This window comes from Lineus longissimus, chromosome 10 (genome assembly GCF_910592395.1).
Source record: "Lineus longissimus chromosome 10, tnLinLong1.2, whole genome shotgun sequence".
Classification (NCBI taxonomy): Eukaryota; Metazoa; Nemertea; class Pilidiophora; order Heteronemertea; family Lineidae; genus Lineus; species Lineus longissimus.
This window is the reverse complement of record NC_088317.1, coordinates 7,911,315-7,935,651: the sequence shown is the minus strand read 5'-3', so window position 1 is coordinate 7,935,651 and position 24,337 is coordinate 7,911,315. Positions and strand designations below refer to the sequence as shown.

General features: G+C 40.5%; 1 protein-coding gene and 1 long non-coding RNA gene across 5 annotated transcripts in view; one reads left to right on the top strand and one right to left on the bottom strand.

Annotated features, from left to right (window-relative positions):
* LOC135494600 (uncharacterized) overlaps positions 1-24,337 on the top strand; it is a 439,372-nt gene that overhangs the window by 280,744 nt on the left and 134,291 nt on the right. The window lies entirely within an intron of this gene.
* The window catches only part of LOC135494439 (uncharacterized), a 154,140-nt gene that overhangs the window by 12,846 nt on the left and 116,957 nt on the right, over positions 1-24,337 (bottom strand). The window lies entirely within an intron of this gene.

The window sequence follows — 24,337 nt, the reverse complement described above, 5'->3', positions numbered from 1 at the left end:
CCCAAAGCTACAATCACACCAAGTTTTACCCATCTAGCCCTAGCGGTGACAAAACGTGCTCCGCTAACGGACAACGACGAAGATGGACGACATACGCCACGGTATCGTATAAGCTCCCCAGAGGTGAGCTAAAAACTATACTTGTAGTCGAGGCAGAATTTGAGTATATACATTTGTGTATGCACAGTCCTTCCAGAAAGTAAATGTCCACCATTTTTAAAAATATCACAGAGATAAGATAAGATGTTTAAATGTGGTTTTCAGCAGAGTATGGTATATTTAGTTGGTCATATATCTGTTGTATTTGGATGCACCTAATTCCATTCCTTCATTATGTAACCAACATTTCAAAAAAGGTCAAAAAATCCCTTTTTTATTTCATGTGCCTTTTCAAAAGTTCAAATGAGCCCATGAACTGTGCTTTATGACCATCATATTTTGGAAATTGCAATTCCATAGAGTGACGAATGCACGTTTTTTCTTTGGACTTTTATGTTATTTTTTTAATCTCTTCCATAACCTTTGATAAAAAAACCCAATCCTTCATGAATGAGCTGAGTTGGCCATAAAGACCCAGACATACTGCATTGCTGACTGGGAGGAGTGTTCTCAAAGGTCACCAGCTGTGTGCAAAAAATGAACGAATTTAGCAGGAATTTTCAAGTAATGAAAGCAAAAAAAACCTCTGTCGCATAATACATAGTTCAACAATTCCTGTGAAAAAGAACAAAAATAAAACCATATATAAAAAGTAACTTTTTTGAACATTTAAATGAAATGGCCAGGGCCATTGTGCTCACCTGTCGATATGAAAGGGAGAGTATGAGGAAGAACTTGTCATTGTTAGGGGCTAATCATGCAATAATTGTGGGATGGTGTGGTTTGTCTTGAAAAAGTGGAGTTAGTCTTATCGTTTTCCGCGTGCACATGTTACTGACGTTGGAATAAGTGAATCCTTATTTGTGGGAGAAGCTGAGAGATGTTTTCTGGCCAATTAAGACGGGTTTACATGTGTCTTAGCTATTCAGTGACTATTGAAAATAAACAGCGCATTTACATTTTGTAAAACCTGCTGTCATTGGCCGAAATTTCAAATGAATGTGATGTACCTGTGGAATGGCGCGTGATTACGCTATCTTGAAAGGAGTATTTATCCTCGGCTTGCGATTAGAGAGAAATGTTGAAAAATATGATACAAGAACAATTAAAGCAAGGAATGCACAGTATAGAATATGATGTACTGAGTAACTAGGTAGCAGTTTGTATTCATTTTTGAGACAATAACATATTTACAAGACAGCCCTATAGTCGGATTCATAAGTAAATGTCACTGCCCTTTTGGGCCGCTGCGCAAAAACTACTGGGCCGATTTCTTCAAAGTTTGGTTTTTCTTGAATCTCATTTCGGGCCCCAAGAGGATTTTCATATTTCAGTAACCATGGTTACGAAATAATTTTTTTGTATGTATTGGTGTACATTGACGTAGTGTATTGATTTTGACATTTTCTCCTCTCTCTGTACTGCTTATTTCTGGATGCATTTTGCTGAAATATTCAGGTTAATTTTTTTTTTCGTGTGTATCTTTAACCCTTTCACTGCCGGAGGCGCACTTCTGCGACAATCAATATTATTCCCTTTACTGCCGGAGGCGCACTTCTGCGACAATTATCCATACACTATAAAACCATTGAAATTTCGTTATTGAGCGTGGTTAGCTTAAAGTTTGATAGATGGGGCGGTAGTATAGATGGTTCAGCAAAATATGGCGGAGGGTTTTATATTTCGATGTTTGGAAGTTTATCGAGTAATTTGAAGCCAAAATGACCAAGAAGAAACTGACTGTGTCTGAGGTCCTTGATGAGCTGGATAAAGTGAACGATTCGGACTCTGGTGAGGAGTTCGTCGATGATGATGATTTAGATCCTGACTTTGATGTAAATGATGAACAAATTAGCGATAATGAGAGTGTGTATATTGTGTTTTGCCAATTACATAGTTTTTTCAAAAAAATTGTCGTCCTCATTATAAATTCAAGATGGCGGTATGCAAATTAGGGCAAATTATGGTCCCATTTTGAAGATTAGGCAACACTGAACAACTTTTATATACATTGTTTTGCTCTATCTCCAGAGGCTTTCTCTCTACAGGGTGGAGAAATATCCATACTCAAAATCATGTTAAAACAAAGAAACCTACCGGCAGGTGAGGTAGCTAAAAATTAGAAGCTACCGGCAGTGAAAGGGTTAAAGCTGCCAAGTTTCATTTAGAACTATCCATCAAAAAAAATCGGGCCCTCCAGATTCCCCCAAAATGGCCAAAGGGCTCCAAAGTTGACAATTTTTTTCTTTATAATTTGCAAATCTCTAACCTGGAAATTGTGTTGGGTCCTGAAATAAGATTCAAGAAAAACCAAACTTTGAAGAAATCGGCCCAATAGTTTTTGCACAGCGACCCAAAAGGGCAGTCAGTGACATTTACTTATGAATCCGACTAGGCCTATAGGCCTAACTATAAAAGCACTGATGACAGCCGTGCTACACTTTCATCATTATCATCATCTACTTTAGTCAACCAGCTCAGATGACCTTTCTTGGGGCAGTGATCGGTAACGGTGAACTCCTTCCGACCCAACAGGCAAATGTTTACATTCGTGTCTCCGTGTATCATGGATTCATGTGTATACTAACACCGTTGTAGCGTTGACACACTGACTGACTCTGACTGTGTACATTTCTACAGCGACGAAAAACGATCACAAAAATGGTTCTTTTTAAGCACTCGTGACATGTTTACAAAAATTAAAGCAAGTGTTTTTAGTAGAGGTTTACCTAATGAGTAGCGTCTGGGTGATTATAAACCATTAACTTGTGTTTAAAATCCCACATTGTAACGAAAGGTTCCGGCTTAACGCTAATCTCCAATGACGGCAGCCACCATTTTGCCATACTCTCGAAACTTTGGGATCGTCAAATGCAATGGAAATCACATAATTTCTGACACACACTGCTGCAATTCATCATTTTATTGTTCTTTCACAGTATTATTACGCCACCCAATTTCGGATTCGCAAGGCAGCTTGTACCAACTGGCTCTGCATTGACTATCCCCATTCCAAGCCGAAGAACAGTGTGACAAGTTTCTCAAACGAACGTCAAATCAAAAACCCGTGTGATATGCGATGTACCTTTATTAGATACACCCACCATAAAATTTTCATCGCTCTAGCTTTAACCATAAGCTTCAAAATGACAAAAATAGGTTTTCAAAGAGCACCTCCTATATGGCAGACCAGCAGTCAAATTGCGCTGATTTTCATTCTGAAGGAAGGTCTTGCCTAGGGGTACCCACACACCAAGTATGAACTTTCTGGGTCAGGCGGTTAAGAAACGTGCCATGATTTTGTCAAAAGTTAACGACGGACGACGACGACGACTACGAGGACGACGACGGACGCCAGACGCCGCGGTATCGTATTAGCTCGCCTGACAGGTGAGCTAAAAAACTAGAGAGTTAGTGATTGCTCGCAATCACTGTTGATGCCTCCGCTAAACATTGCAGCTGAGCCATGGTGTCTATCAAACGTGGGAAAATAGTATGGCAATGTAACTGTTCTTGACATAAAAGCATGATGGTGAATCTGATGGTGAACAATATTACAACAACTGCAGTTGTTGTAATATTGTTTTAGGGTGCAGTTAGAATAGACGTATAAGTGATAAATGGCTTAACAAAAGAATAAGGCCATGACCATGATGAAACCTTTTTGCCAGCACACACGTTTTTTAATGGATAACATGTTCTAACTATAATGTAACTAAAGCAATTGCGGCCATACTGGTTATCCGATGACGCCGAGTTTCGAAAGCAACATTCCCCCAGTATGTACAAATGTACCATCCAAAAATGTAATCAATCTGCTCAATCGTTCCCGTTTAATTGACGGACATCAAAATCAAGATGGCTGCCATGGCGGCCATACTGGTCATCTGATGACGCCGAGTTTCGAAAGCAACGTTCCCCCAGTATGTACAAATGTAACATCCAAAAAAGTAATCAATCTGCTCAATCGTTCTCCGTTAAATTAACGCACACCAAAATCAAGATGGCTGCCACGGCGGCCATACTGGTCATCCGATGACGCCGAGCTGCGAAAGCATCGTTCCCCCAGTATGTACAAATGTACCATCCAAAAATGTAATCAATTTGCTCAATCGTTGATGACGCTGAGTTTCGAAAGCAACATTCCCCCGGTATGTACAAATGTACCATCCAAAAATGTAATCAATCTGCTCAATCGTTCTCCGTTAAATTAACGGACACCAAAATCAAGATGGCTGCCATGGCGGCCATACTGGTCATCCGATGACACCGAGTTTCGAAAGCAATGTTCCTCCAGTATGTACAAATGTACCATCCAAAAATGTAATCAATCTGCTCAATCGTTCTCCGTTAAATTGACGGACACCAAAATCAAGATGGCTGCCATGGCCGACATACTGGTCATCCGATGACGCCGAGTTTCGAAAGCAACGTTCCCCCAGTATGTACAAATGTACCATCCAAAAATGTAATCAATCTGCTCAATCGTTCTCCGTTAAATTGACGGACACCAAAATCAAGATGGCTGCCATGGCGGACAGACATACTGGTCATCCGATGACGCCGAGTTTCGAAAGCAACGTTTCCCCAGTATGTACAAATGTACCATCCAAAGATGTAATCAATCTGCTCAATCGTTCTCCGTTAAATTAACGGACACCAAAATCAAGATGGCTGCCATGGCGGACATACTGGTCATCCGATGACGCCGAGTTTCGAAAGCAACATTCCCCCAGTATGTACAAATGTACCATCCAAAAATGTAATCAATCTGCTCAATCGTTCTCCGTTTAATTGACGGACACCAAAATCAAGATGGCTGCCATGGCGGCCATACTGGTCATCCGATGACGCCGAGTTTCGAAAGCAATGTTCCTCCAGTATGTACAAATGTACCATCCAAAAATGTAATCAATCTGCTCAATCGTTCTCCGTTAAATTGACGGACACCAAAATCAAGATGGCTGCCATGGCCGACATACTGGTCATCCGATGACGCCGAGTTTCGAAAGCAACGTTCCCCCAGTATGTACAAATGTACCATCGAAAAATGTAATCAATCTGCTCAATCGTTCTCCGTTAAATTGACGGACACCAAAATCAAGATGGCTGCCATGGCGGACAGACATACTGGTCATCCGATGACGCCGAGTTTCGAAAGCAACGTTCCCCCAGTATGTACAAATGTACCATCCAAAGATGTAATCAATCTGCTCAATCGTTCTCCGTTTAATTGATGGACACCAAAATCAAGAAGGCTGCCATGGCGGCCATACTGGTCATCGGATGACGCTGAGTTTTGAAAGCAACGTTCTCCCAGTATGTACAAATGTACCATCCAAAAATGTAATCAATCTGCTCAATTGTTCTCCGTTAAATTAACGGACACCAAAATCAAGATGGCTGCCATGGCGGCCATACTGGTCATCCAATGACGCCGGGTTGCAAAAGCAACGTTCCCCCAGTATGTACAAATGTACCATCCAAAAATGTAATCAATCTGCTCAATTGTTCTCCGTTAAATTAACGGACACCAAAGTCAATCTGCTCAAGCGTTCTCCGTTAAATAAACGGACACCAAAATCAAGATGGCTGCCATACTGGTCATCTAAAAATGTAATCAATCTGCTCAATCGTTCTCCGTTAAATTAACGGACACCAAAAGTTTGGTCGGCCCGGATGGACGTACGGACGGCCCTACGGGCGTACGGACGTACGGAAAACCCGAAAACATAATGCCTTCGCTTTCGCTAAAGCGGAGGCATAAAAAATGCCTGTTACATAATGAAAAGACAGAATTAGCTGGTTCCAAATACATCAGGTACATGACCAACTAGATATACCAATCTCTGCTGAAAATCTCATTCAATCATCTCCTTCTTTCTCTGTGATATTAAAAAAAACCTGTGGACATTTACTTTCTGGAAGGACTGTACAAGTGTACCCTTAGCAGTAATTTCACTTTTTTCATAATATTTTGCCCTAAATGGTTTTAAATGGCCTGAAAATGGGTCTCTCTCTACAATTAATCACTACTATAATGGACGTAGAGCTGAAATAGTTTGTCACACATCTCCACCGTCAGTTCAGATCAGATGACCTCAAAACTTTTCCTGAAAGTCGTGGTTGATATGGAGATGGTCCTCGCCGGGTTAAATGGGTAAACTTTGCAGCGATCTCAGAGAAATATAATTTTTTGTTCTTTCTATATATGGGCACACTCATTAACATAAGGGGCCATTTCAGCAGGTCTGATTTGCATATGGGGCCATGGGGCCATGCACTATCAGAGATTTCTGAACAAGCATTCTCAGGAATTCCACTTGACTGTTTCTCTCCAGCTACAGAAGATGAAATGAAAAAGATCATTTTGTCCATGGCTACTAAGTCATGCGAAATAGATCCTATCCCCACATGGCTCCTAAGGCCGCGTATCCATAGGGTATGCCCTTGTGTAGTGTGGCGTTATGGTGTAACAGCCTTGTGACCTGGCACTATGCCCTGCGTCTCCATTGGATATTCCTTTTTGGTCATGTAGGCCTTTGTAGTCCTCATTTCGCAGCGGTCAATCGGTACGGACGGAGGTGCGAGAAGAAAGGTAGACGTTTATCCGCACACTGTCATTATTTCAGAAGACAATTTCTTATGAATATTGAAAATGAAAATACAAGTAACTTGTATTTTCACTTGCAACATCAAATTGACATGTACATGTATATAAAACTTGACTTTTAAGCAACAAATTACAGGTTCGTGCTTGTTATGATAATCATCAGTTTCGGGGTCCCAGAGTAGTTCCCGTTGATGAACCTCTTGAATTAATTTCGCCTCAGACATTGCTTCTGTGTTGTTCACTCGCAAAAGAATGGACATGTTCAATCCCAATATGGGCTTATATTCCCAATCCACAGTGCATATATGCCCGCAATGTGACACGGCATAACCTATGGGAACGATCAATAACACCAACGAAGGTTCATTGTCCGTGTGGCGCGCCAGGCGGTAAAAAGGGAATGTTGTGCAGGGCACGGAACAGCCTCTGGATATGCAGCCTAAAAAAGACCATTGGGGACCTTCTTCCGATTTTAACACTTGCAGTCAATGAATCAATGTCAAGTGGGACTTTCCCAGAATGTTACAAAAACGTTCGTGTGCGCCCGCTTCTGAAGAAACCCTCTCTAGACCCTGAGGTATCGTCAAATTACCGTCCAGTATCAAACCTTCCTTTCATGTCAAAAGTTGTTGAGAAGGTTGTGTCAAAGAGGCTGTCAGATCACTTTGACACAAACAGGTTGTTTGATCCAATGCAGTCAGCATATCGAGCTAAGCATAGCACAGAATCTGCCTTGCTTAAAGTTCACAACGATATTTTCCATGCCATGGATTCTTACAAAGCTGTTCTGTTTGTGGCACTGGATCTGTCTGCTGCTTTTGACACACTGGACCACCCAATTCTCCTCAAACGTCTTGAGAATAGATTCGGGGTTACCGGATCAGCATTGCAGTGGTTCAAATCTTATCTCATGGCAAGGTCACAAGAGGTGACGGTGAAAGACGCTGTATCAGATAAGGTTCCCTAACTTTTTGGAGTTCCACAGGGTTCTGTACTTGGCCCTCTCTTGTTCACTGCATACAACAGTCCTCTTGGCGACATTATCCGATCATTCCTCCCGCCATATATACTGTTTGCTGATGACAGTGGTCTCTACATTATCTTTGATCCAACTAACCCAACAGTGGTGCAAAATGTTATTTCGAGCCTTACACTATGTGTTGAGTCAATTAAGGAATGGATGGCGAGAAACAAACTGAAATTAAATGACAGTAAGACCGAATTTTTCCTTGCATGTGTAAAGAACCTACAGAGGTATGTGTCTGATCTGAAATTGAAAATTGGTGATACTGAAATTGAGCCGAATGATACCATCAAGATTCTTGGTGTAACATTTGACAGAGAAATGTCCATGAAAACGCATGTTAACAATGTATGCCGTGCGGCAAATTTCCATCTCTATCGTATAAGCAAGATAAGATCTTTGCTCAGTAAATTAGCAGCAACAAGTCCAGTGCGGACCTTAGTTGTCTCACGGTTGGACTACGCAAATAGTCTGCTATATAACATCTCTGAGGCCAATATGCGTAGGCTTCAACTGGTTCAAAACTCGGCAGCTTTTCTCGTCACTAGGGTGTCCAGAGGGGATCATATCACTCCGGTTCTGTGCACACTCCACTGGCTTCCTTTGAAAGCAAGGCTTGAGTACAAGGTTAATCTAATGGTCTACAAATGTCTACATGATTACGCACCAAAATATCTCGCAGACTGCTTAGAAGTTTACAAACCCTCACGCTCCCTGCGATTAAGTACAATGGGTCTGTGTAAGGAAGTCCGCACAAACCGGGTGATAGGCTCCTCTGCATTCGCAGTGGCGCGACCAAAGCTATGGAATGAGCTGCCAAATAGTGTTCGTGGCCAGAGTACCCTGCGTCGTTTTAAAACTGCACTAAAAACTCATATTTTTAAGAAATTCTTTTGAATCCTTTGCACGTTTTCTTTAGTAATGACTTTTATTCTATCATGTATTAATATTATGTTTTATTATAAATTGTAAAGCGCTTAGAAGTTTTAACAACGTTAAGCGCTATAAAAATGTTTTTAATAACAATAATAATAATCTATTAAATCAAAGGTGTGGGATTATACAACTAGAGGCCTGGCGGCCTGAATAGCTACGCTGGCGGAATTTAATAACAAGGAATGAGATGAATGACAAGAAAATGTAGCAAGTAGTATATGCGAGTACCAGAATGTAGGTTTATGGTAGATAGGGAGATGTGGACAGACTAGATGAAATCAAGCTATGACAAGGGGCCAAATTCATGAAGGGCGTTCGGATTAAAACAGCGTTTAACTACTGAAGAGACAGATTCAGGTCCTTCATGTAAATCTTCACAGAATATGAATAGGCCCTATAACTAATCAGGGAGAAGTTACACACGTCTAATGAATTTGGCCCCTAGGGTGGATGACAGTTGTGAAGGTTTTATTTGAACTGCAGTGAATGAAGAAGTTGAGGGTTTCTTTTGTCACATCCGCTCTTCAATACCTTCAGTGCCTTTGCTCCAACTGTGTTTAAGCAGGCCAGCGCAAAACTTCTCTTTCAATACCTTTAGTTTGATACCATTAACGCGACTGCCTTCCTCTAAAGGTGTTCAAGTTGTTCAGTAAGTCATAAAAGTATATCAGGGTAAACCTACTCTTAAACACTTTTAGTTTGATATCAAACACGGATGACACCTTTCGCTGTAACGGTCTCCAAGTAGGTCAGTTGGTAATGAAAATGGGTTAGTACAAAACTGTTCATTATATTTAGTTCGATACCAAACATGACTACTTTAGCTATAACAGTCTTAAAGTAGGGCAGAAGGTCATAAAAGTATGTCAGTGCAAATCTCTCCTTCATTACCTTGAGTTTAGAATAGTTCTTGTGACACTGCCCTATTCCCTCGAATAAGGCTACAATGCAGTCTCTAGATTGTGACATGAGGCATGATGCCATCTCTAACATCACCCTCTTTATTCTCATATCAATCAGGCTACAATGCAGTCTCTTACTTGATTGTGACATGAGGCAGGATTCCGTCTCTTTCATCACCCGCTTCTCTTATATCAACCAGGCTACAACGAAGTCTTACTTGACTGTGACATCAGGCATTATAACGTCTCATACATCACGCTCTTCTCTTATATCCATCAGGCTACAATGCGGTATCTTACTTGATTGTGGCATGAGGCACGATGCCGTCTCTTTCATCACCCGCTTCTCTTATATCAATCAGGCTACAACAAAGTCTTACTTGACTGTGACATCAGGCATTATAACGTCTCATACATCACGCTCTTCTCTTATATCATTCAGGCGACAATGCGGTCTCTTTCTTGATTGTGACATGAGGCATGATGACGTCTCTTACATCACCATACCCCTTGCCTGACCTCTTCTGAAAAGGTGCTTGACTTTCAGTTGCAAGTTGCGGGAAATTTTCATGTAGAAACAATTTGGTTTCCTGGTATCAAATTATCAGACGCAGTGCCATCTTTACACTGGCAAGGACTCCAATTGCGCCAGCGATAATTTATTCTCTGAGGCATTTCTCTCTCTCTCGACCCAGGGTCGAGCGCGACAGTAAAGGGGTAGGAATTTTAACTCGACCTAAGGTCGAGCATGACACTAGTATAAGGGTAAGAGGTTGCATGTTCAAGAGTGTAGGTTTAATAGGCAAGCTTTATTTTTTAATATTATGATAATAAATAAAAATTCAGAGATGCCTATTCAATTTCAAGGCTTCTTTATTCAATCAACTTGTATAATACAGTAAAACAAGACCAACACTTCAAGGACAAATCAGCTAAGATACAGCGTCTTCTTTCCCGATCCTGTCAATCTCATGGCTGACTGGTTGATTGGTTTCGTGTCACCAGTTCCACATCATGCACAGCAACACCACTTTGCCAGTGGAGACCACCAGAATGACTCGTAGATTATAGACTGCATCATTCTGTAAACATGAGAAAAAATATCACTTTGTAAAAAAACACCATCAAAATAAGATATTTATTATCAACATTCCCGATTATGTTACAAAATCAATGAGAAGTCTGTGCTGATACGCGAAAACTGTGAGAGGATATACAACCCTGTATGGCTTGATGTTCATGTTGGTGATAAGGTAAAACATAAAATAATGTACAAAAAAAGATCAAAACTTTTGTGAAAAACTAGTGAACTGGTGGGGGGGGGGGGGGATAAAATAAAGTTAATTAATTTGAAAAAGTTCACAATTATTTACTAACTCTACTACTTGGTAGAGTTAGGGCACATGGCTTGCAATGCATACTTTACTTCCCTGCACATATGTTGCAGTGTATTGCATTTGTTCATGTACCGGTATCGGGTATGTAACTGTAATGTATGGTAAATAATGTAGGCCCAGTTCATGCAGCTCCTCACGGTTTTCCCTATCAGCAAAGACTGAGAATGGCAGTTTTATTGTTCGTTAAAAATACCTCGCAATTCCAGCAGACTACTTCGTCACTATCATTTGTGTACTATGACCAGTGTAACTATCAAAGGTGTGCAATATCAATATTTTGACAAGAAATATGAGAAAACGTCAACTTCTTGTGAAGCGGTCCGCCATGTTTGTTAATCTAGCATTTGGGTTTGTTTTGATTACGTCGATGATGTTTATAAATACAAAGAGGCTATTCTTATAACAAAGTTTTGTCTGGATTTCAAAGTCATTCTCCTGTAGTTGTTATATCTATGTGTAATAGATAATTGTAAAGTATTACGATTATTTCATTTTGATGATTTGGAAGCATTTTTTGCAACACCGTTTTGTGTATTAAATGTACTATGGCGTACATGTGTTTTGATCTTCGACTTCGACTCAATGACTGAGCAAATTAAACGAGACAGAAAGCCAAAACGGTAACACTTCCTATGTTAACAAGCCACAGGAGTCATTCTATACTATGACTTTTCAAATAGCAGTTGTAATGGCCAATTGTAACTAGGAAATCAAGAAAAAATACAGAGAAAAGTCACCCTGGTTTTCTGTCAAAACGTCTTCCGTACGTAGATGAACTGAGCGCATGAATCTGGGTTTCTCTACGTGTCTTTTATGGGCAATATTAATAAGAATTGGACAAAATAATCCCACAAAACGACATGTTGACATTGAGAATCAAAATATAGGGAAATACCACTTTCTAACTACTCGTTATGAAAAAGTTAGATTGGAACTATGTTTTGAAGTGAACGTACACACTCTATATACATTCACAAAATGGCCATCACTTTATCAGCCTTGGCTGCAATGCCTTAGGGCAATGCCTTAAATGTAGCGCGTTCAGTACATTACAGAGACAGGTAGGATTGAGGCCGTTTTGCGACTTTTGACCAGACGACAATTTCCAGCTTAAAATCTGCCAATTACTGCCAATTACTGCCAATTACGGGGGGCGTTTAGTCTTTCTGCTGTGAATAGCTATAATCCTATCGAAACAAGAGTTCAAAATATTGGCACATTTTCTGGCCCAGCTACAGCAAATTCGGATGAAAATGCAACTATTTTGCTGGAACTACTTTCGGCCAGCTCCAGTACAAACCATAAGCTGGAAGCTAGCGTAGCTAAAAATAAGCTGGGTAGGTATTGGGGCCACTATATGCTTAAAGCATTCATCCATCTCCGCAATTTTCCCCCTTTATTTTGGTCGTACTCTTTCACCTTACGTTGGTAATCCAGATTGACATTTCTTTACTGCAATAAAAACAGGCTAACCACTGCAGATTAACAAGTAAGTGAGTGTTCCGTAATGAGTGGAGTCCGTGCGGAGGGTGTCGAAAAACCCCTAGGCGAACTACTTTCTCCGTCTGGTGCTGCCACCCACTAGGCTCGCGGCATTTGTTGTACTTAGTTCGTAACTTCACGCCATTGCCTCTTCACCATTCGCGAAATAGTTCGTCAAAATGGAGTGGAGTTTGATTTTACCGGTCACAACCCCTCAGACCAATCAACCCATATCACCCAGATTGTCCCAATCATTAAAATCAAGACAACATCACAACCCCTAGACATATCATTTCATTTCACCCAAATTGCCCCAACCTCACAATAAGCCAACACCCTAAAACAACCTGCGCCACAGGTATTATGCTAGTATAAATTTGATAATTAATGTGTTTATTATTATTTGATGTTATAAAATTATTCCAAGACAATCATTGCTAAATGTTTACGTTTGCTATATTTGTCACAACAATAGCAGGCCAGTGGCGGCCATTTTGGGCGGCCATCTTTGGTCACATGAGCCGTGTTACCCGGCAACATATACATATATTTGTAAAGCGAGTGTCAATTCCTTTTCAAATGTATGCACCATACAGAAACAAGTTACAAGCATTGTTTATTGAAATGAAACGGCCAAGGGCCATTGTACTCACCATATAGATATTTGCTGGTTAGGAATTCATCCTGATTAAGAAAGATGTTACATGTATAGTATATAGGTCAAACGAAAGACGGTATGACATGTGATGTTTCGTCAGACATAAAACATTTTCGTTGAACACTGTCAGTTTTGACGAGCATTTCACCTGCGAAGTCAACGTCCCTTATCTGAAAAGGGAGAGCGTTTTGCAAGCAACAAGCAGGTAATGGCACGCGGATGGGTTGTACATATGGTAGACCACAAAGTGATTTAAATACAACGCAGTTCCAGAGTTCTGCTTTGACTGTTACACAACTTTTGTAATCCAGTACGTCTGGTGTAACAAAGTCACTGTCGATCCCAAACCTGAAGGCATGTTTTGCGATGCGCGTCATTAATAATGAGCTTCCTGAAGCCATTTTGAGAGGGGAGGAAGTTTGTAAATTTTGTGTTTCGCTGATTGGAGAATTGTGTAATCTACCCCTGAAACAGAAAATCTCCTTGTCCAGAAACAACTTCAGTTGGGGCCCCAGCGGAGGTGGCACTTTGATTCATTCGATTTCGCATGGATAACTAGAAGCCTGGAAAATTTGATCCAAGTTTACAAGATTCACTGACTGGTCTGGTTCCAAATCTAAAATACAATCAGCAAATATTTGCGGCGGAAAGTTTCCCGTTTGTAATCACTCAGGCACGTAATACTACTGGTCATTGATGATGAACTGTTTTGTGGTGATGCCCCATCTAATCATGTCTGCGGGATTAACAGACGTAGGGCAGTACCGAAAGTGTGATGTGTTGCAACGCTTGATTTTATTCACTTGATTGAAAACGAGCGTTGGAAGTGATGGCTTTGTGTTGTTAGCCAATGTAGAGCTATTTGGCTATCGGACCAAAGCGTGGTCGACATGACTGTCTGTCGTAACCGATTGCGGACATAATTGAGCAAGCGCGCGGCTAATAGGGTGGCCATTAACTCAAAAAGTGGAAGTTTTACTTGCTTCGTTAGAGCAACCCTGGACAAATGCGGTTTGTCCTCCCCAGCAGAGGTTTATGCAAGCTCCGTAAGCCTGGATGCTACTGTCCCCAAAGATATGAAGATGGCAAGGCACCGTTAAGCTAGTAGCAAGATGTTTGAAGTAGTGCCGTTTTGATTTGGCATTACGTGGATCCGCGTTGTAAATTAGTTAAGATAGTTTGCCATGGGCAACTGAGATCTTCTGACAATCGTTTGTCTCATTGTATTCCTTCCATCCAGAGCGAGAGGAGAAATACGTGATGTGATTGTTACATGACTCAAGTGGGCTAACGAGACTAGAACATTTGAGTACTTCTTGTGGTTGCCGAGTCCTTTTTGACGCAGTGATGCGGCCGATAATGTCCGGATCGAGGTCATCACCTTCCACATGATAAAAAAACCCACGTTGGGACTGTTCCTGTATAATGCGTTCTTATACTTGAATCGTATTTGGCCCAAGGCGTCTCGGCATTGTTTTGGCACGGGCCATAGAAGCGTGAAGGCAAGTTGGTAGATGTGGATGCTGGGGTTTCCTGGGTAGTTTTGAGAAATATTGTTGCTTGCATTTTTCAATTTTCTCAGCGCAAAATATCTCAAAATCATTGGTCGAGTGATAAGTAGTTTGATCAGTGATGCAAATGCCATTGTGATTCCAGAGTTTGGCTAGCAGATCGGGCTCGGACAAGGGTGGTGATGTCACAACTTGGAAACTGCTATCATCAGTCGGAAACTCTGGGTCACAAGATGATGTTTGCCTAGACAAGAGGTAGCCGAGAGCAGGCGAAACAGCACTGGGGCCATATCCGTTAATCACGTGATTACCGACGAACTGCCAACATAAATCAGTGCCGATCAGAACAGAAATGCCGAGTGAATTCTATATCTAGCTGTTGATTGGCTGAGCTAAAATGTAATGAAAAGGCCAGGGGCCACTGTGCTCAGCGGCATTTAGGTAACGACTTAATTGACAATGGACCTTGAAAAGGAGGTCAAATCAAAAACCTGTATAATATGTAATGTATCCTTGCAGGGAGTACCAACAATAATAACTTTATCGAATACGAATCACTAATGGGCGATATATCACACTTTCTAGGTTTTCACTTTTTGCCCACTGGTGTCCAAGTCGAGAAACAGATCGGACCGAAATTCAGTGTCAAAGGTAACCTGACCTAGGGGTTCTTGTGTACAAAGTTTCAAGCCCATAGCCATAGCAGTTACAAAACGTGCCACAGTTACGCTCAAACGGGCAATTTACGCCATTTGACCTCTATGACCTTGAAAAATACGTCAAATCGAAAACCTCTATGACATGTGATGTATCCTGGCTAGGAGTACCTACCATAAAAATTTTATCAAAAACAAATTACTAATAAGTGAGATATCACGTTTTTTGTGTTTTAAGTTTTGGCCCCCTGGTGGCCAAGTCAAGAATCAGAGCAGACCAAAATTTGCTGTCAGAGGTCATCTGACCTAAGGGGTCATGCATAAAAACATACAAGCTCATAGCCCTACCAGTTAAAGAGGTTGAATAGCGCCTCCAGAAGCAAGCAACAGCGCCACCCGTAGCAGAAATAAGCACTGCTTAGTGACGTCATGGTTTCCATATACGGCATCTCATTTGCATATTTTTACAACCTTATTTACTACGAGATATAAATATGCCAGTAGCACGTGTATCATGCCGGGCGGCGCTGTCAGGTGTTTCCACTATGGGTTACATAATCGGCTACAAAGAGGCCAGTATTCTAGTAAATGAAGTTAGCAATGATAGCGAAAGAATGTTAGTGTATGTTACGCAGTCAATAGCGATAGTAGTGAGTTGGAGAGAGGAGAAAATGGAAAACGGCATTGAGACTAACACCGGCGCGGTGACAGCTGTAGCAGATGGAGCCACGCCACTAACATTTTTCAAGCATCCGAATGGTACCTTACAGATCCGCAAGGGGCGCGTTACCGAAAATGTTGCAAAAATCAATAACGTGATCGTAAATATTGTCATATTTTTCAAGATGAGAGTATGTAAATGATACGCAAACGGTGAACCAATGAAAGGCCAGTATCTATTGAACCTTACAAGTAATTTGGGGGCCTTGAAACTCCTTATATTTATCAATGAAACCTTATTCCCGCCTAAGGTTTTGACCGGGCCGTCCAAAAGTCCCCATTTTTTGGCGGGCCCTTCCCTTTAAGAAATGTGCCACAGTTACACTCAAACGGCAAATTTACGCCATTAGACCTCTGTGACCTTGAAAAGTAGGTCAAATCAAAAAACACGTATGATATGTGATATATCCTTGCTAGGAGTACCTACCATAAAAATTTCATCAAAAACAAATCACTAACAAGCAGAGAGAAATTTGCTTACCAGCAAATTTGATGGGCCCCAGGATTGTGGAGCAAGCAGTGGTGTCTGATGATGGTATCCATATGCGTAGAGGGGGAGGGGGGGGGGGGGGGGTTATGACGAGAGCGGAGAAACTCACCCTGTTTCCAATGCAGCCAGCGGCGAGGGCCTAGAGGTCCGATGTCAATGGGCATGTACTAGGCCTATACTATAGGAATGCACTAACGTTAGAAACCCAAAAACAGTACTCGTTACAAGTGTCAGACGACCAAAAACATTGATATAAGGACTACTAGGATTACAGGAGTCTCATACGCCTCATAACAACTTTCTCATGAGTCGATCGGGAACCAATGTATCAATGGTCTGCCCCTGGCTTCAAATGTGCATTCATGACCCGAGTAAGCCGAATTATAAACCGAGTTAACTGTTTTCGGTCTCATTAGGGACTTTTTTTGTGTTCATGTGCGGCCAACCCGTAGTTCCTAAAATCATTGATTTCTCGGTCCTCACAGTATGTCAGTGTTGATTTAGCATTTTTTTTGGCAAAGACATGTGTTTTTTTTAGTTTCTGAAACCTAGCGCACAACTCAATTGACGGGTAACAAGAAACTACGCATTTACTGTTGTTGCCGACGTATGTGTACACTCAACTTGGGATGTGAGTCGGCCCGTGTTGAAATGCCGTCCAGTGCCAGTTGGTGCGTTTTTTGCTGATTTGTACAAAATTCAACATATCTCAAAAGTTTAATGGTTGACCCACGATTTTTTTTTTGTGTAGCGTAAGCAACTGTCTTTAAAGGGAGAATGGTTACTGTAAGAATTATTCAGGAAGATATGTATAATATTTGGGGTTTTTCGTGATTGTCCGGCCCAATTGGCAATATTGCAATTTGGGACGGTGAACAGAGCTAGGAGCAAATGCAAACTCCCTAATGAGACCTTATATAACTCTTGTTACGTGACGTCACCAAAACAGGCGTCGCCTAGTAGTAGTGATTGACTGAATCGCTTAGGAGATTTTCAAACAAATCAGAAAATCAGAGCATAAAAACGCTTCAAAGCCATCGAAATGATCCGAATTTTGAAAAGTCTTTTGCGACGTATACAAGATGGGATTATGTTTGGTGGTATAGGGGTGATAGATTTTTGGTTTATTTAGCTGTTGGAGAACACTTGCAATAATGTTTGTAAAATGTGAACAAGAGGCCCAAGGGCCTGGCGCTCAGCTGAGTTAATATCATAAAATATCTTCCCGGTGTTTAGTTCATTATGCATGAAAATGGCATGCTCCATGGTATTTGATATCCTTTTGCGTTCACTACGGTACCAATGTTTTTGGTTGACATAATTATGCCACTGTTGGAACATTCTCATGGTTTATGGTATGCACCTGTTGATGGGCCATATGAATAAAAACTAGCATAAGCTTTTACTCCAGATTTTGAAGTATTTAGTATGCTTCAAAAATTGGAATAGTTTAGTTCTTGTGAAAGCAAAGGATTTTTAGAAATCAGTATTTGCTACCAAAACAAGTAAATGCTAGACTACATATGAACGAAAATGTAGGATGAACCTTTTACTTGGTAGTATAAATGTATTTTCTTGGAACCATGTAGCCTTTAAAAGTCGAAGTGAATGGTTGGTTGTTCCTCTTTGCCGGACTGCATTCACATTTTGTTTGGTGGACATGTTATGCAAGAATTGGTCAAACCATACATCCATTTATGGAGAATCAGAGTGCATGGATTCCGAGTCATTAAAAATGTCTAAAGAATTATTCTTGGGTCATGAAGGGAAACCTGCGTTGTTTAGTATGAAAGTGAAAAATATGACAGAGTTAAGAAAATTATGTTTTATTGAACAATAGTAAGTTTTGATTGTCTGCTTGGCCCCTTGCCAGTTAAATAACATGTGACTATACACAAAATAGAAAACTTTGGTGGAAATTGTAAATAATTTTTTTTATCTATCAGGGGAAACAAGCTGATGATGATCAAGTAAATCATTCATGAGAAATCGTTTTGTTGCTGAAGCTTGCATGACGAAGTTAATGCTAAACCTTTTCTTGTGCTCTACTGCGCCACCGTAGTTTTCTATTTAGACCAGCGATGACGTCATTTCTGGTGATTTCCCACGTTGTCCAATGAGCGCTTTTTAAAATGTGCCATTTGGTATTGTACAGTATGCAATGTATTTTTTCAGCGCTGTCAGTTGCCGAAAAGAGTGCCGTAGCTCCCTCAATTTCCAATCAATTTTTATGGGAGTGACATTATTGTATTGCTTAGAATGTCTACTTTTTACTCATGAAAGAATCGTAGAACTAAAACTTAATAGGCGAACAGAATCATGCCGATTCACTGCACATACTGTGGGAATTCTCCACTTCAAAATACATCGGCGATGTCATCGCGAATAACAGAGCATGCACTTCCGATATCGTTTTCACAGAAATGTGGCCAAATTTTCAAGAATTAATTTCTGAAAGTAGTCCCTAAAGACCTTACGACTACCACTGAAACGAACTGGTGATAATATCGCCTACCAGACTACCGTAGTACTAGCCCGTAGCCAGGTAGCGGGCCATCGTCATCGAGCTGAGTGTCATTGAGCTCCAAGATTATTGCACATGGATCGAGTAAACAACATGCCGCCATTTTGTCTCCGCTTCGGTATTTCGTAGGCCGCTAAAATGCACCTTCTCAATTAAAACCAACATAATAAGGCCTCACATCGTTGATTGAATAGGAACACCACACAAAACACAATAAAGTGGGGGTACAATCGATTACGAAGCTGAAGTGAACAGTGATTTATTCCTGGAGCTACTGCTGCTTTTTTGTGTAGCTGCCATGTTTTGAGAACTGGCAAATAGGAGACTTCATTGATGGCTGACGTCATCGGGCGGGAATTTGAATCAGCAGAAATAATTAAAAGGCAGGTAGCGCCCTCTCCTGTTAAAATTTTGAACTTTTTCTCAATAAAATAGTTTTTCAAGAATTTTATCTTAATATTAAAGCATATTTCGACTAATTCTGCTGCTCCTAGGCCGATATAGGCCAGTTTCCTTCATGCGCTCTCGCTCGCAGGAAGTAGGTCGAATGGTGACAAATTTTGTTTTGAAAGTATAGTTTGACCAGAAGTATCCAGAAATGCAAAATTGAAGTCTCTAGGTCTTACGGTTACAAAATGTGCACCATGGGTTTAACGGACGGACGGACGGACGGACGGACGGACGGACGGACGGACGGACGGACTGACAGACGGACGCCACTGAGCAGCTTGTTTGACAAGCTCAGCTGACTTTGTCAGCTGAGCTAACAAAAAAGAAAGAAAGAAAACAACCAGAACAAGAGTGATCTCAATATGGTCACGGGACTGTGAGTCTGGTGCCCATAATAAGTGTGATATCACACTATTTATGTTTTCAGTTTTGGCCCCCTGGTGGCCAAGTCAAGAACCAGACCAGACTGAAATTCAGTGTCAAAGGTCATCTGACCTAGGGGGTCATGCATACAAAGTTTTGAGTCCATAGCGCTATCGGTTAGGCAAGACTTTTTTTACTAGTTGGTGCTCGGATTTTTGGAGGAATTTATTTTTGAGGAGGACGAAAAACAAAAACAAAAAAAAATGTTTTTTTCCAAAGATTTCATGGTCTCGAAAAATTGATAGGATTTCTCAAAGTCGGAGGGAAGGTTAAAAATTAATTTTTTTCCTAAAAAAAGTAGTGCATTTTCACACATTGAACAGTCAGCAGCCAGACTCATAACAATAGACTGGTTCTCATCATATATCTACTGTGGATGCATTAGGAAAGGACAAGAACCAGTCTAGGTCTGGCAGAGCTGGTCTGGCATTCGCACTTTCGATTCGAATGATCAATCCGACGAAGCTAATTTTAATTCAATCATGTTGAATTTTGATTTTGAAAAAAATAGTTTTGATCTTTTAAGTTACTGTCGGGCGTCGGAGCTCAAAATAAATTTTTTTTTTTTTTTTTTTGTAAAATCGGTAATGTTCGAATCGGCAGATCCGAGACTGGCTAGATATAAAAATTTTATTTTTTTTCTTATTTCGGACATCGGGAGGTCGGCGGATCCGAGCACCAACAAATAAAAAAAGTCTCGCCTTATGAAACGTGCCACTGTTTTTGAAAGAGGATACGACGGACGACGACGGACGACAGACACTGCGGTGTTGTATAGACTCACCGCACTGGTGAGCCAAAAAGTTGGCTGAATCGTTGGTGTGCGAAATCCCCTTTAACCTGGGAACCTGTTATAGTTTGAAAGCCAAGTGTAATTAACTTTCTGCTGAAGTGTAATTAACTTTCTGCTGAACTGGTTCTGGACCAAAGGTTGCGAATATTGTAGTTTACCATCTGGCTTTAGCTGTATATTAGCGGGTAACTCTAATGTAATGAAGGATTTGGTCAAACCTTCATCAAGAGAATACTGGCTTTGGTGCTAGAGTGATCCTTTATCACAACAGCGCTTGCAGTTTTCAAAAGAATCGAACCAGTTAGTTGGATGTCGTTGGGTGTTGCTAGGGCAATAATAATATTTGTCAGCTCATGAATTTCTTTGCAGAAATTTGGGTACTGGAACTTTTGAATATTTTCAAGTGAGGTTTTTAGTCAATGGCTACTTCGAACGAGTCTTTGAAACTTTGCCATTTGAGAATGTCCCCGGCAAATGTAAGTAATTGTACCTTCTGCCGATAGTTTATCAACTGGCTGGAAGTAGTCGGAATAACATTTTGTAATTCATTTTCGCTAATTAGCACAAATAAAGTACATGTAGTCATATTCCCAGTTAGCCATTTCAACCTGATATTTCATAGTACAAAGATTTTGGCATTTAATTGTTTTGTTTGTTGTTTATTCACATGTAGGTCAACTAACGACACAGCACAGTGCGTACGTATACCATCTAAACCATGGGATAAATGCAATGTAGGAATGAATTGTATAAATATCAGCTACGCTATTATGTATGCCAAAGTTGTAAACCGAGCATTCTGATTTAGTGACAGAAAATGCCCTTACAGTTTCCTGCCCAAAAGCTAATTCACACAAAGTTCTGTTCCAGGAAGTTTTTTTTGAAATTTTTGATGGACCACTTCGATATTTTCCAATTTGGAAGAAATGCTTTCAATTGTAGCCTCCAAGAGGTTCGTACCAGTCAAAGAAATTTCGGCATGGTCCGAGAATGATTGTCCATTTTCGATTTGCTTTTCGAGTTGAGAGTGTCTACTCTCAAATTTCTGTTCAAGTTTATTGTAACATATGAATATTTATTGGGTTCACCTGGTAGCATTACATAACAGAGCCTGACATGAGATGGTGCAGGATGGTCCTATTGGCTGCTACCAGTGAACCTAATGGCACCAATATGCGCAGTGGAGCAAACGAGTTGAGTATACAACAAAAGGAAAATGAAGAAGAGAATGCTGTGGTTCCAAAAAATCAGCTATAGTCCATTTTTAAATGTTAAATCCGCATCGTTTGGGGCTCTGGAGGGCGAACTACTGGTTGGATTTCTTAGAGTTTGATTTTTATTGGTCTTCCCCTCAAAACCGAACAGGATCTTAGTAACCATGGTAACACAATAATGTTTTTGTATGCATTGGTGTACATTGACGTAGTGCATTGAATTCATACTTTTTCTGCTCTGTACGGTTTACTTCTCGATCAATCTGGATGCAATGTTCAGGTAATTACTTTTTGGTGTCAATCTACTTATGTGCCAAGAATGAATGAGAAATATCCAGAAACAAAATATGGCCTATCCGGGGACCCTCAAAATGACCATTGGACTTCGCTGAAAAAATATTTTTTATTTCTGCATTTAGAATGCTGAACCCCCTAAAATCCCATTCAGTTTTGAGGCAAGGATCCACAACAAGATGTACATGGGCCTGGCGCTCAGCTGAATGTTTCCTGGGTCAGTACATGATCGTTTCGTATACTTGTGAATAAATTAAACCAAGTTTTGTTGGGCGATAAAAAGCATGAAATCTAAATAAATCGTGGGTAAAAATGTAAAATAATCAAATATATTGACTGCTGAATCATCAAGGATTGACAGCAAGAGCTTGGACTAGAATAACAAGCTGTGAAAATAGTTTCAGAGTAACATCCTGAGATCAGGTTTTTGCTATATTCCTACCTCGTATACAAAACCTGAGAAAATTCAGTATAATCCGCTGGGAAGGGTGGCTGTTCTGATTACTTAACAAACCTTGAAGAGTTTATTTTCAGATTGGCGTTATAATACAATAAACACGTTCCTAACGTTTTGATTCTTCAATCTACATCAATTTTATAATGTCAAACATTCTATTGTTACGAAATGAAACACAATCTGGTGGCCAAGTTGAGTACCAGATCAGATCGAAATTCGGCGTCCGAGGTTAAACGACGTAGGGAGTCATGTGTATCAAATTTCAAGTTCATAGCTTTAGTGGTTAAGAAACGTGCCATAGTTACACTCTAACGACCAATTCACGCCATTTGAACCCTGTGACCTTGAAATGTAGGTCAAATCAAAAACACGTATGATATGTGATATATCCTTGCTAGGAGTACCTACCATAACACTTTCGTCAACAACAAATCACTAATTAGAGAATTATCACACTTTTTACATTTTCAGTTTTGGCCCTCTAGTGGCCAAGTGGATAATCAGATCGAACCGAAATTTGGTGTCATAATTATGGAGTCATACACACACAGTTTCAAGCCCATAGCCCTAGCAGTCAAGAAACGTGCTACAGTTATGCTCAAACAGCCAATTTACACCATTTGACCTCTGTGACCTTGAAAAATAGGTCAAATCTAAACCCCGGATATTATGTCCTGTATCCTTATTGGAAGTACCTGTGATAAAAATGTGGAGATTATACAGTCATTAGTTCAGGACTTATGGCACTTTTTGTGTTTTCAATTTCGGCCCCCTAGTGGCCAAGTCCATAATCAGATCAGACCGAAATTTGTTGTCAGAGGTCATCTGACCTAGGGGGTCATGTATACAAATTGTCACACCCAAAACCCTTAGCAGTTCAATAAGAGATGTTTTAAAGCTTTATTGGAAGTACCTGTGATAAAAATGTGGAGATTATACAGTCATTAGTTCAGGACTTATGGCATTTTTTGTGTTTTCAATTTCGGCCCCCTAGTGGCCAAGTCCATAATCAGATCAGACCGAACTTTGTTGTCAGAGGTCATCTGACCGAGGGGGGTCATGTAAACAAATTTTCACACCCATAGCCCCAGCAGTTCAATAAGAGATGTTTTAAAGCTTTATTCGCCGATGTTCCACTCTGTGTTCACAAAATAGTTAATTTCACAAGAGCCCATTTGCAAACTCACAATGGTTATCAAGTAAACAATGCTTCAATCGAGGATGGCAATGCCGGGAACATCATTCTCGCCGTCGTTAAGAGTCATTGTATCATTTGTTGACTAGTAACGCTCCCCATAAAGAGGACGCATCGTTAAGAACCAAAAAGCTAAAAAGAGGACATTATTAGCTAAAAATGGCGGTGGCCAATTTCCAAAATATTAAGCTATGTCCAAGAAATTAACAAATTAATCTCGCTTTCCTTATGTTTGAAACACCCTGTACTATGAAATCTCAGGTTACATAAGCCAACTCGGAATACAACTACTTTATTTAAACTTTATTTGTGCTAATTAGCTAAAGCTAATCACAAAATATTAGACTACAGCGTCCCTTCCAGCCAGTTGATTAAGTTGATTAACTATCGACACTGAATTCTCCCGCCAATTAGTTGTGGTCATTGGTACAAAAACCCCAGAAAGCTCATCGCATGTCACAGTGGTGAGGGTTAGGAATGAGGTCAGTCCACTGCATCC